Source organism: Siphateles boraxobius, unplaced genomic scaffold (assembly GCF_051911475.1).
Source record: "Siphateles boraxobius isolate OS27281-9 unplaced genomic scaffold, OSU_SipBor_1 13, whole genome shotgun sequence".
Lineage (NCBI taxonomy): Eukaryota > Metazoa > Chordata > Actinopteri > Cypriniformes > Leuciscidae > Siphateles > Siphateles boraxobius.
The window spans coordinates 14,629,403-14,642,317 of NW_027508733.1; the positions used below are offsets into that span (position 1 = coordinate 14,629,403).

The 12,915-nt window shown below is 37.3% G+C and overlaps 1 protein-coding gene and 1 long non-coding RNA gene across 3 annotated transcripts in view; both read left to right on the top strand.

Annotated features, from left to right (window-relative positions):
• Positions 1-12,915, top strand: part of LOC143735439 (uncharacterized) — a 136,818-nt gene that overhangs the window by 115,416 nt on the left and 8,487 nt on the right. The gene's annotated exons all lie outside the window — the stretch shown is intronic.
• On the top strand, positions 4,257-6,553 carry LOC143735579 (uncharacterized). Its single transcript, XR_013203236.1, has 3 exons — positions 4,257-4,301; positions 4,442-4,774; positions 6,234-6,553. It is a non-coding gene; the product is annotated as an uncharacterized LOC143735579 (long non-coding RNA).

Sequence of the window (12,915 nt, forward strand, 5' to 3'; positions counted from 1 at the left end):
TCTCAGTTATACAGCCAATTACCTCTGTTTAGTGACTGAAGCTGGCGAGCTTGTGATCGTGAGACTCGCGTTAAACAAAAGGCATGAGGACCTCTGAGCGACCTAGCTTCCTAATATGAACGCGTAAAATATCAGTGAAGAATTAAAAAGAATAATCAAACATTTGCTCACATTTAATGATGATCAGATATCATTAAAACCTTTTTCGTTTTATGGAGTCAGATGAAATAACAAGGTAATACATAAGAGAAAATGTATTTCATTTAATCTTGTTGTGTTGCTTGAAAGAAAGGAGAGACCGCCATTGGACCGATTTAGAAGGTCTTACACCAGTGGTTCCCAACAGGGGGGTCGCGGCCCACAAGGGGGCCTCAGCGAGCTCTGTGGGAGGTCGCGTCATATTTTGAAAAGTTTGGAGCAATGAGCATTAAATAAAAGTCCTTAACTTTTTCCTGTTCAAAATTTATATAATGAGCGAGTTCATCATGAATCTATCAATCCGTGTTTTTGTCTTATCCTGAACCACTATGGTACACCTATAATAAGTGTTTACATTGGGACTATTTTACACTGGTTCGGATCGCTGCCGCTGCGGAGTAGCCCAGTACCTGCGTGACTCGTCATAGACCTACACAGAGAGAAGTAGTTCCGGCTACAATGTTCTTCCGAAAGACGCATTATTCTGTTAATAAACGCAAGTTTATTATAGCTCGCTAAAGCGCCAAAAACGTAAAAAATAAAGCCTCACATTGATAAAGCCTCACAAATAACTTGCAAGTATTGAGGCCCCAGACAGCAGTCATTTAATAATAGCCTATATTCTTTCTTTTTTTACCTACACACCAGTGGGAATATTTTTTTTTGAAAATATTTTTTCAATTTTGCATTGCAGTTTTTAAATTACAACAGGCCTACTGATGTTTTTGTTATTGTATTTTCAATAATATAGGCTATTATTTGTGCATAAACATATCTGGTTATAGTAAATATACCATTTGTTTGAAAACAACATATTTTGTCATCCTTGCTGCAAGCTTACAAGAGCGATAATATCATTAAATGTGAAGGGGGGCCCTGAAATATTTTTTTGGGAAAAAGGGGGTCTCAGACCAAAAAAGGTTGGGAACCACTGTCTTACACCATTCAAAAGTCCAATGAAGACAGGCACAAAAGAGTTTTTAACCCGGTTCAGTTGACATTTGGGCACTCTATACCTTCTTCCTGAAGGCAGAAGCAGATATTCAGGATGAAGGATGTGAGAAGGGTCAGCCAGTATCTTTTGTGCCCCTACACAGACTGCTCATATAATGATTGGAGCGATGGATGATCTTTCCACAATTTTCATGGGAGTCTTGATAATGTTGGAGTCTATTTTTTTTATTTTACAGAGGTTACTATACAGCCTGTTAAAACATAGTCATGATTTTTTTTTGTTGACACCATACAGTCTGAGTCTCCTCAGAAAGTACAGACTTGGTTGGAGTTTAGAAAATAAATTGTCAACATGAACCTGACATTTGAGCATGTTATTAATGTAGATGCTGAGGTGCTTATAAGAACACACCTGTTTTATTTGAGTGTCATGGATATTAACAGGACTGTGTGCACCAACTGATCTGGGATCAGACACTATCTCTTCCTTTTTTTAACATTTAAAATCAATTTGTTTGCATCACACCACTGTTCAAAGTTCCTTGTCTCAGAGTGATAGGAAGATGAATCACTGTATTTGTACACTAGGCTCAGGATTGCTGTTTCATCTGAGAATTTAAAGATGTGTTTTATGTGTGAACTTACGCAGTCATTAGTGTAGACTGCAGAACACAGACAAGATCACACAGCACTGAGGAGCACTTATGTGTGTTATTTTTGAGTCTGATAGGATTCTATTGATCCTCACAACCTGAGTACGTCTGGTTAAAAAAGAGTGTTACCATTTTGATCAGGAAAGGGTTAACATTCAACTGGCTCATTTTCTGAATCAGATGAAGTATCAGCTCTGAGCAGAGACACCAACATTTTTTCCAGACATTTTATTACAACAAAAGTGAACGCTATTGGTCTTTAATCATTATTGTCCATTGGTTTTGATTTCTTTGGGACAGGTATGATAACAGATTTTTTCCACAGGCTGGGAACAGTGTAAATGGTACAGATTGTTGGAAAACTGGCCACCAAGCTGAGGTCAATTCCTTTGCAAAAGTCTTTAACAAAAATGCTGAGATGCCATCCGGGCCTGTGGACTTTTTGGCACACACCTGTTTAAATACCGACTGTACCACATGTTTTTCCACATTAGGTTTATTCTCCGGATTGCATGGGATGGACCTCCTGAGAATGGCCTTCCGTTTCAAACCTGCAGTAGAATTCATTTAGTTCATTCACTTTATGATGCATGGTCATGGAAATAAAAGGTCTTTTGCTATAACTCCTATTTTAGATATGGCTTTCACTGAATCCCACAGTCCTTTAGAGTTGTATGCAGCAAAGCTTTCCTCTATAATATCCCTTTGTCGCCTTCGGGCCACCCGGAGCAGCTGGTTGAGCTCTTGTTGTACAGTCTTCAGTCTTTCCTGTTAATGCACTCCCTCACTATCTTTGTTATACAAGACTTGTTGTTAGGGTACACAATGTCATTTTTTTCCAACAACATTATCTACACAAAAAAGGACGTAACTAGTTATTGACTCAGTGGCATCATGTTTGTACTCTGGACAATGCTCCAGTCAGTGCAGGCAAAACATCCTTTAAGTGTTTCAATACTATATTCTGACCACACAGACACTGTTTTGGTCTGTGGTTTATTCTGCATAAGCACAGTCTTTTAAGTTGGAATTAAATGTAAGGTGATGTGATCAGAATTAGCTAGAGGTGGCTTAGATTTTGCAATGTAGGTCTTTTTAATGTCCCTTATAATGAAGGGAACAGCTATCGCTGCAATCCCACTTGGTGGAACATAAGCTGCACAAATAACAACATTCCCAAAATGGTCTTAGGCTAACACACAGTTGTTCAACATTTAGGTTACTGACTGTCTCTCTGTGTATATTGTGTGCACCATCAGCTACTCACAAGCATGCACAATCTGCCTCCTCTGTTTTTCCCAGATGATCCAGTCCTGTCAGCCCGGATTAGGGAAAACCCCTCTATTTCAACCGCCGAGTCAGGAATGTCCTTGTGGAGGCAAGTTTCTGTGAACACCATTAGACTTGATTCCGATACTCAAAGCAGCCTCTGATGTTAATCTGAAGCTCCTCCATTTTATTCCGAAGTTACCTTTTTGACAATTTTTCAGAGTGTCCAAATACCGAAAGGGTAAGAGAAAATTCCTGTACTGAGTTACTTGTCTAGATTTAAATATGCTATATGAGCTCATGCAGTTGCCAAACAACAAGTTTCAGGGGTTTTTGTTTGTTTTGTAATTTACCACATTTCACCATTGATTATTTCCTGAATGCTGCACTGCATCCATATAAAAGCTTGCAACTGATTAAACAAGTTTTATTTTGCTGATGAAGTAGTTAAATTCTTTCATCTGGTTTGCACATACACCTGTAATTTTGTTTGATCCAGCTTGTTTTACTGATAACAGACACTTCTTGATTGTCCTGCATGTTTCTACAGGTTGAGCTCTTATCTAATGGGGGAATTCTGGAAGGAGTCTACAGTTATATTCTATGTATCATGACATGCTGGGAACCTATTTAACCTTTTCCTGTATTGTGTGTATGTGTTGTCTTATGTGACATGCTATGCTGCAACCAAATGTCCTTCGAAATTTCTAAATGAATAAATGAGAAATGAATAAAGATGAACTGAACTGCAACAATGCACACAATCATACATTGATCAAATCAATCAACAAGTACACATAAACACCTTTTTATGTTGAAATATGATGAACTTTATGTTGCTTCAGTTCTGGTGTCCATGAGGGGAAAATGTTGGGTTATTGAGGTGTTATTATTATTAACACCTCAATCACACTATTATTATTATTACATGAGGGGAAAATCTAACAAAATATTAGTTGGGACAAATCTTGTTTTTTTAGACTACATCGGGAAAGAGAATATCAAGTGGGTAAGAAGAATATCAAGTGGGTAATTTTTTTTTCTCAGTGGTAAAAAAAAAGTCTGAAGCTGTTAAAAAAAGCAAGGAAAGTGAAAGAAGTGTTTGGAAAGGGAGGGGCTCTGATGGGACCGTTGTGTTTTTTTTAAGGTTTGTACCCTGGGACACTTTTTTGGCAAGGATATTGGATCACTGTCTGCTGCTCTGTCTTTTCTTTTTGCTCTTCAATGGTAATTGTAGACTTATGTTCATAATTTCACCTTTTGCATAACAATTAAAAATTATTAGAATTTAATTTTTTATAATACCAAAGATAGATAGGTAGCAACAATTTGTCTCTGTTAATCTATCATTACTGGCTGTGTTTCAGGAGTTGATGGAAATGAAATTAAGTCAATACCCGTGAATGAGGGAGAATCTTTCACTCTAAACACTGACACTACAATAGAGAAACGTGAACATATAATGTGGACGTTTGGATCAAAACATATCTCAATTGCTGACATTTATTCTGCCAGTGCAATGTATGCTCAAAATAATTATGTTAATTCTGAGATTTTCAAAGACAGACTACATGTGGACTATAAAACTGGATCTCTGACCATCAGGAACATCAGAATCACGGACTCTGGACTTTATTATCTAAATAAAATCACTCCTACAAGAAGAACGGAGTCAACAATATTTAACGTGACTGTTTACGGTGAGTGTTGGTTGGTATTCTGGATGTTTTTTAATATGAAATAATATGAAGGATTATTAGGAACACCATACTAATACTGTGTTTGACCCCATTTCGCCTTCAGAACTGCCTTAATTCTACGTGGCATTGATTCAACAAGGTGCTGAAAGCATTCTTTAGAAATGTTGGCCCATATTGATAGGATAGCATCCTGCAGTTGATGGAGATTTGTGGGATGCATATCCAGGGCAAAAAGCTCCCGTTCCACCACATCCCAAAGATGCTCTATTGGGTTGATATCTGGTGACTGTGGGGGCCACTTTAGTACAGTGAACTCATTGTCATGTTCAAGAAACCAATTTGAAATGAATCGAGCTTTGTGACATGTTGCATTATCCTGCTGGAAGTAGCCATCAGAGGATGGGTACATGGTGGCCATAAAGGGATGGACTGGACATGGTCAGAAACAATGCTCAGGTAGGCCGTGGTATTTAAACGATGACCAATTGGCACTTAGGGGCCTAAAGTGTGCCAAGAAAACATCCCCCACACTATTACATAACCACCACCAGCCTGCACAGTGGTAACAAGGCATGATGGATCCATGTTCTCATTCTGTTTACGCCAAATTCTGACTCTACCATCTGAATGTCTCAACAGAAATCGAGACTCATCAGACCAGGCAACACTTTCCCGGTCTTCAACTGTCTAATTTTGGTGAGCTCTTGCAAATTGTAGCCTCTTTTTCCTATTTGTAGTGGAGATGAGTGGTACCCGGTGGGGTCTTCTGCTGTTGTAGCCCATCCGCCTCAAGGTTGTGCGTGTTGTGGCTTCACAAATGCTTTGCTGCATACCTCGGTTGTAACGAGTGGTTATTTGAGTCAAAGTTGCTCTTCTATCAGCTTGAATCAGTCAGCCCATTCTCCTCTGACCTCTAGCATCAACAAGGCATTTTCGCCCACAGGAGTGCCGCATACTGGATGTTTTTCCCTTTTCACACCATTCTTTGTAAACCCTAGAAATGGTTGTGCGTGAAAATCCAAGTAACTGAGCAGATTGTGAAATATTCGGACCGGCCTGTCTGGCACCAACAAACATGCCACGCTCAAAATTGCTTAAATCACCTTTCTTTCCCATTCTGACATTCAGTTTGGAGTTCAGGAGATTGTCTTGACCAGGACCACACCCCTAAATGCATTGAAGCAACTGCCATGTGATTGGTTGATTAGATAGTTGCATTAATGAGAAATTTAACAGGTGTTCCTAATAATCCTTTAGGTGAGTGTATATATATACTGTATATATGTATATATATATATATATATATATATATATATATATATATACATAATCATAATGGTTGTAGAATTTTAGTTTTGTCTACTGGCTCTGTGGCCACAAGTTATTGTTCTATCTTTAGCACGATTATGTTTTGGACATGAAAGGGACATTTTTGGACATTTTTTATTGTGTTTTACAGGTTTCTCGTATGCTGCTCTCAAGAGCAAGTCCAGAATCTGTTCATCTGAAAGATCATCCCTGACAAAATTAGTATTTTTTTTTCTTCTTCTTTGGTAACTGGGGACATGCAACAACAATGAACAAATCTTGGAAAGGGAAATAGTTGAACAGGACTATGAACTATGTCCTGATCGGATCGGATCGGATGCCTCCTTTGGGACGATTGAGTCGGGCTTACATAACTAAACAGTTTGAGTTAAATTTCAAATGTAATGGAAAGTTTGTGTAATATGTTTGTTTTCATGTACTAATACATCAACCTTTTAATATTGGCATTAAATAGACAGACTTTTTCACAGAGCACTGATATCCTGCATGTTTGTGTTAAATTGTGTGTGGGGGGTTATTAATAATAATAATTGTATTTATGTGGGGCCTTTCCAACACCAAGGTCGCTTTACAAAGAGAGTTGAAGATGCAAGCAAAGAGGGATTCAAACAAATAACATATCATTAACAATGTATAATTTATTGACTGTGCTGAAGAGCAATATTCAGAGAGAAAAAAAATGTTTTTAAGAGGTTTTTGAAGGAGAGAAGGGTGAATGCTTGATGGATTTCTTTGTGAGCATTTCACAACCTGGGAGTCACAACGCTAAAAGACTCCTACGTTTACCAGACCATTGAAACTGACTGAATATGGCACAGTCCCACTTAAGATGTATTTCACCAGTACATTTCACCACCACTGATATATTCACCACTGCATCCAATATTTTCAAGCTTGTTCTGACATGCGTATTTGTTTAGTTGTTTGTTTGTTTATTTTTGCAGAATGGTCTTTTGTGGTATCATCCACTCATGCTAAATTGTTTGATAACAGTATAATCTTAGGTTTACCTAATATTAGGAGCTATAATAATATTAGCAATATCATTATTAGCAGCATTTTGCACATGGGGAAAACCAAATGTTTAGTCAATAATTCAAGAAGGTCCAGACGTTAAAGTTCTTTCTAACTTGCACTTGGCTGTATGAATAAACATAGTTATTGTAGTTGTATAACTATATAGCATTTGTTTACAATAAGGACCATTGATGACTCCTCATAAATGTTAATGTTAACTTCTTTTTTTTTTTTTATCTTTAGCATTTGTTATGAAAAATAACAGCCTACACATTTAAAAACTAACTGCAACATGCCACCGTTGGAAATCTTTAATGCAAAATCTAGATAGAAAGTGATAGTGATAGAAAGATTTTTACTGTTCAAAGGTTTCTCAAGCCACTTTCAGGAGACTTGACAACTGGAATAATTATATATTATATGCAAGTGGACAACTCCTGTGAGATCTGTCACGCAGACACTTAACAACTCTACTTGCAAGCTGTTCTGCCTTCTTACCTTCAGGTAAGATGTGCTGCAGTGTCAATGTACAAACAATGAGACAAGAACTAAACTAATACAGCAGAGTTGCACTAGTGCCTTCATTCCGCCTTCAAATCATATATAAAAACATGTGATAACATAAATAAATGCAAGCTAATTGTCATGATCATTGTAACATTTTTGGGGTAAAAGTCAGGCCATACCCTTCCCTTGCATGCTCTTTAAAAGAACAGGTCTTTTCTGTCATACCGCATATCAGTGTTGTTTGAGGAGGCGTGTTATGGATAATATCCTTACGGTGTATCACAAAACAAATCAACACTCTTATGGCAATGTACAAGTGTAAGATGAGAAACACTCCTGAAACTGTAGGAGCATTCAAATGAACCCAAGTGGCCCCAAAATTGATATAAACCATGTGTCCCACTCAGAAGAGAAAATGCCATGATCATTATTAAGTTCAGCTACCTGTTCATGCTGAGATTTAGCAAAAGAATGCACCTGCTCTTCCAGTGTTTTCTGGAATGAACAACACTCAGTTGCAATCACTTAGCATGTTTCAACCCTGGGAGAGTAACAGTATATCAAGAGCTATTTGATTTGTTGTAACAACCATTCTCATTGCATGCACTTCCTCTGAAATGTTAGCAATAGATCTAAGAACTGAAGTGTAGTGTGCTGTGGCCTCAAACGCCTCATGTAATGCCTGCAATTCCTTTTGTAAATTGCTCACTCCTAAAAATGGTAAAAATCAACAGTTTTTCAGTCTGTTTCTTAATTAAATCATGTTTCACATAATCCTGACACTACTCACATTGCCAGTCGAAGATAAGCCAAATAACATTATTTATTATTTTCATTATTTAGAAATGAAAAAACATTTCCTACCCTGATTTTAGCCTCTGATTTGAGCGCTCTGTTTGAAGGGGTGTGTCTGTGTGAGACTTCAGTGTAAACGCCCACTGCTGTGATTGGCTGACGTCTTTGAATAGGTTTCAATCGGATAAAAGGTTTATCAGACCCAATTGAGCGCATACTTTTTTGTGTGTATTTTAAGAATTTATGGGCATTTTGGCATTTCCATCCAGTTTTTTTAATGCAATATTCCCCAAAATGCGTGTAAGGGCCCTTTCACACCTATACTTGTTTGGTCCGATATGAAGATCTGATGAACTTGCATGGTTATTTCGACTCTGTTCTGGTTGAAAGTTCTCTCTCTCCATGAGCACATGGCTGGTTGTGAGTCAAGACCTGCCGATGCCACACAGGACAGCACAGCACCCCGAACGTACCGAGAAGGCCAAGAGAGGATACATAAGGGGGATTATTGCTGCTCTCCCTGCTCTTATCCATGTGAGGCTGGATGGATGCGCATGCAGGAGTTCTCGCCCAGAATGGACCCCCAATCCAAACAGTTGGTAAGTTAAATTAATAAAATTGCATAAAGTATGAGAAATAGAGGTAAAAATAGAACAGTTATTGTTTTATATGACAAGTGATCAAATTTTATTAGTTGGATCCTGATATATATATTTTACATGGCCTGTTTATATTTCCAATTAATGAGTGCTTTTTAGACTGAGATGTCAGTGTATGTATTAGTTTTAACTAAATCATTTAAACACATTTCTGCTGAGGCCTTAAATGACAGATATCATGCAGGACACAGAGACACATTTTGGAAAATTTTAACAAAGTTCATGTTGAGACACTGGCTTCTGTTTAAGTATAAACTCATACTCTTTTAATTATTTTTGTATCCACTGTATGTTCGACTGATTGCACTGTACTCCTCCTTTTGATTCTGAACTGAACTCAAATGGCACTGAGAATTGGCTCTGATTTTAGGGGAAAATCGGATCCATTGGAGACATCCAGTAGATTTCTTAGGCGCCGAAAGAACACCACAGACACAGTGTAATCACCATGGGAAAACTTCAGAGTAAAACTGGGAGTTATATGATTCACCGGTGTTTTGCCAGATGAGAAGTTTATCTATGTATCATCTTTTTACTCTTTTAATTCATTTTATAACTGTATCATATACATCTTTTCATTCCTTTTATAACTGTTTAATTTTCCTTGCTTTTATTTTTTGATTATTTTAATTCCTTTCTGTGTAAAGCACTTTTTTTGTGTGTTGCCATAGTGTATGAAATGTGCTATATAAATAAACTTGCCTTGCCTTGTCTTTATGTTCAACTCTAGCATTATCAATATTTTTTCATACAGAAAACAAACGAACTCTGCTTGTAAGCTGTTCTGCCCCCTACCTTCAGTTAAGATGTACTGTCAATGTACACTGACAATGTAGCCTACAAATCGTGAGACCGGTATTAGGCTATTCCTATTTCAGTAGAGTTGCACCGTATTAATTATCTGGATACTCTTTTTCGAGTATGACTTGAAAATCCCATATTTGTCTGTGTGTCCCCCGTGCCAATTTCCGTTTTTTAAGATTTTATTTATTTGATTTATTTCTAATTCCAAACGTTGTACTATCTTGTTTCAAATAAATTAGATATCATAACATTTGTATTAGGCACAAATGATCAATACATTTTTTGATTAAAAGATTAACATCTGTAGGCTGTAAGAGTTTGAGGATGTAGCCTATCCTACTTGTTTAAACTTGTTTTATTTCAATAAACGAAACACTGACACTAGTTTTTCAAAAACACTAGTTTTTGTGCACATTAATATCACCGCCTAGGGCTGCGTTTCCAGATAACGATGGATCTTAGCACTTACGAGCATTTTCTACGAGTGACTTTACGAACGTTCGTGTTAATTTCACGTCCGTTTCACAAAAACGCACTTAGCACGATTTGTGGGCTGCTGTGCTTTAAAAGGATAGTTCACCCAAAAATGAAAATTCTTTCAGTATTTACTCACCCTCATGTTGTTCCAACCCCGTAAGACCTTCGTTCATCTTCGGAACACGAATTAAGATATTTTTGATGAAATCTAAGAGCTGGATCACTCCTCCATAGGCTTCAAAAGGATTGAAACTTGCCAGCCCCGAAAAGTTATTACAGACATCGTTAAAATAGTCCAAGTGACTCCAGTGGCTCAATCTTAAGTTTATCAAGCGACGAGAATACTTTTGTGCGCAAAAACAAACAAAAAAACAACTTTATTTCAACTATTCATTTCCTTCTCTATGGGCCTCTAGTCAGTTAACGTAGTGTGATTGCGTAGAGTTACGGCACACGTAGGCTCACTATTGGCCGACGCTGGTCATGTGGGTGATGCGTGTGACGTACAACAACAGAAGCTCTACGCTTTTACACTAGTGAATTGACTCGAGGCCCACAGAGAATGAAATGAATAGTTGAAATAAAGTCGTTATTTTTGTTTTTTTTGCGCACAAAAAGTATTCTCGTCGTTTGATAAACTTAAGATTGAGCCACTGTAGTTACTTGGACTATTTTAACGTTGTCTGTAATAACTTTTCGTGGCCTGCAAGTTTCAATCCCTCAAGAAGCCTATGGAGGAGTATGGAGGAGTGATCCAGCTCTCAGAATTCATCAAAAATATCTTAATTCGTGTTCCGAAGGTCTTACGGGGTTGGAACAACATGAGGGTGAGTAAATACTGACAGAATTTTCATTTTTGGGTGAACTAACCCTTTAAGTGCTACTTAAGAGTGGCTGTCCGTTTGTCAAGTTCTGAAATGTCACGCTCGGAATTGTAGAACACGCTTGTATTTTTAAATGTTTAGCCTAATTGTTTTCATCTAATGTGCATTTTCTACCCATTTTTTTTTTACATGCGAAAAAAATAAATAAATATATATATATATATATATATATATATATATATATATATATATATATATACAGACATCCATACATTTATATGTATGAAATAAAATTAAAATAGCGGCTATATAAAATCATGTACTTCTCTGCACAATCTTCCAAAAATTATTGTAAGTAAATCAAATTAGAGTTTCCCATGTTCAAAAAGGAGTAGGAAGAAGTTCATAACAAACTTTTCGGGTCCTACCCCCTATCTCTATCTTTATCTTTTAATTAAATACAAAACAAATTGATGCATCTCATTCATTTCCATCCATCCATAGCAAATCAAATAGTAACACCTCCATACTAAACTAAATTTGTAGACCAAGGAACCTGATACTATCACCTCGAGTCCATTCGTATCAATTTAATATCTTCAGTTTAAATAGTATTTTAAATGTACTCATTTTTGAACATGATTTCATCTCTTCACTGCAGCCGTTCCATACATTTACTCCTTTGGTAGTGATGCAGTGATTTTAATTTGTTCTTATAAATTTCTTTTTAAAAACAAATGTTCCTCTTAATGATGATTGCTCTCTCTAATTTGGAACAATCCTTGAATACTGTTCGATAGCTGTTGATTATTTATTTTATACATAATTTGTGCAGTTTTGAAGTCAACATCTCTGAATTTTAGTGCTTTTAATTTAATAAACAGTGGAGTAGTTGGTGCTCTATAAGTGGTTTTATTTATAATTCTTAAGGCTCTCTTTCGAAGTATAAATATAGATTCAGTATTGGTTTTGTAAGTGTTTCCCCATACTTCCAGACAGTAAGTAATGTATGGAAGTATGAGGTGGTTCTATCAAACCACAAACCTTCGGGTGGAGACACCAGCAAAATGGCTGAACCAAAAAAACTAAGAAAATACATTTTTCAAAAAGAGGAGATTAATGTAATTTTAGAGGAGGTGAAGCTATACAACATATTTAATTCAGCAGGTTTAAGGGCAGTCATACAAATAAGCAAAAACAAAAAATCTGGGAGGATATTGCTAGAAAACTGACTGCAAATAGGGGCATTAAAAGTTAAGGGAAGGAGGTCGGAAAGAAGTGTCAGGACTTTGCCAGCCTTGCTAAAAGGAAAAGGGCAGTGAAGAGGACAACATTTAATAAAACAGGTGATGGGGCCATGAGTCCCACCTTCTCACCGCAGAGGAAGAAAAGGCCTTGTCAATACTTGGCACAAGTGCTTCAGATGGCATTTGTGGTGCTATTGACATCCATGGAGGAATAGGGGTAACTCAACCCTGAGCCTGAGTCAGGTCCTTCATCCTCAGAGGAACTATCAGTTTCATCTCCCATCTCCCAGCACATCTCCTAGTCCTCCAAACAACCCTCCCTGGCCTCAGCCTCCATCTTCTGTTATCCAGACTGCAGCCACAACACCTCAGCAGTTTGAGAATATTTGTAGTTGTATTCAGAACACATGAGAGTATCCTTTCTTAACAGGGAGGAAGATGAAGACGTGGTTGAGGAGGAGGAGGAGGAGGACAAAGATGGC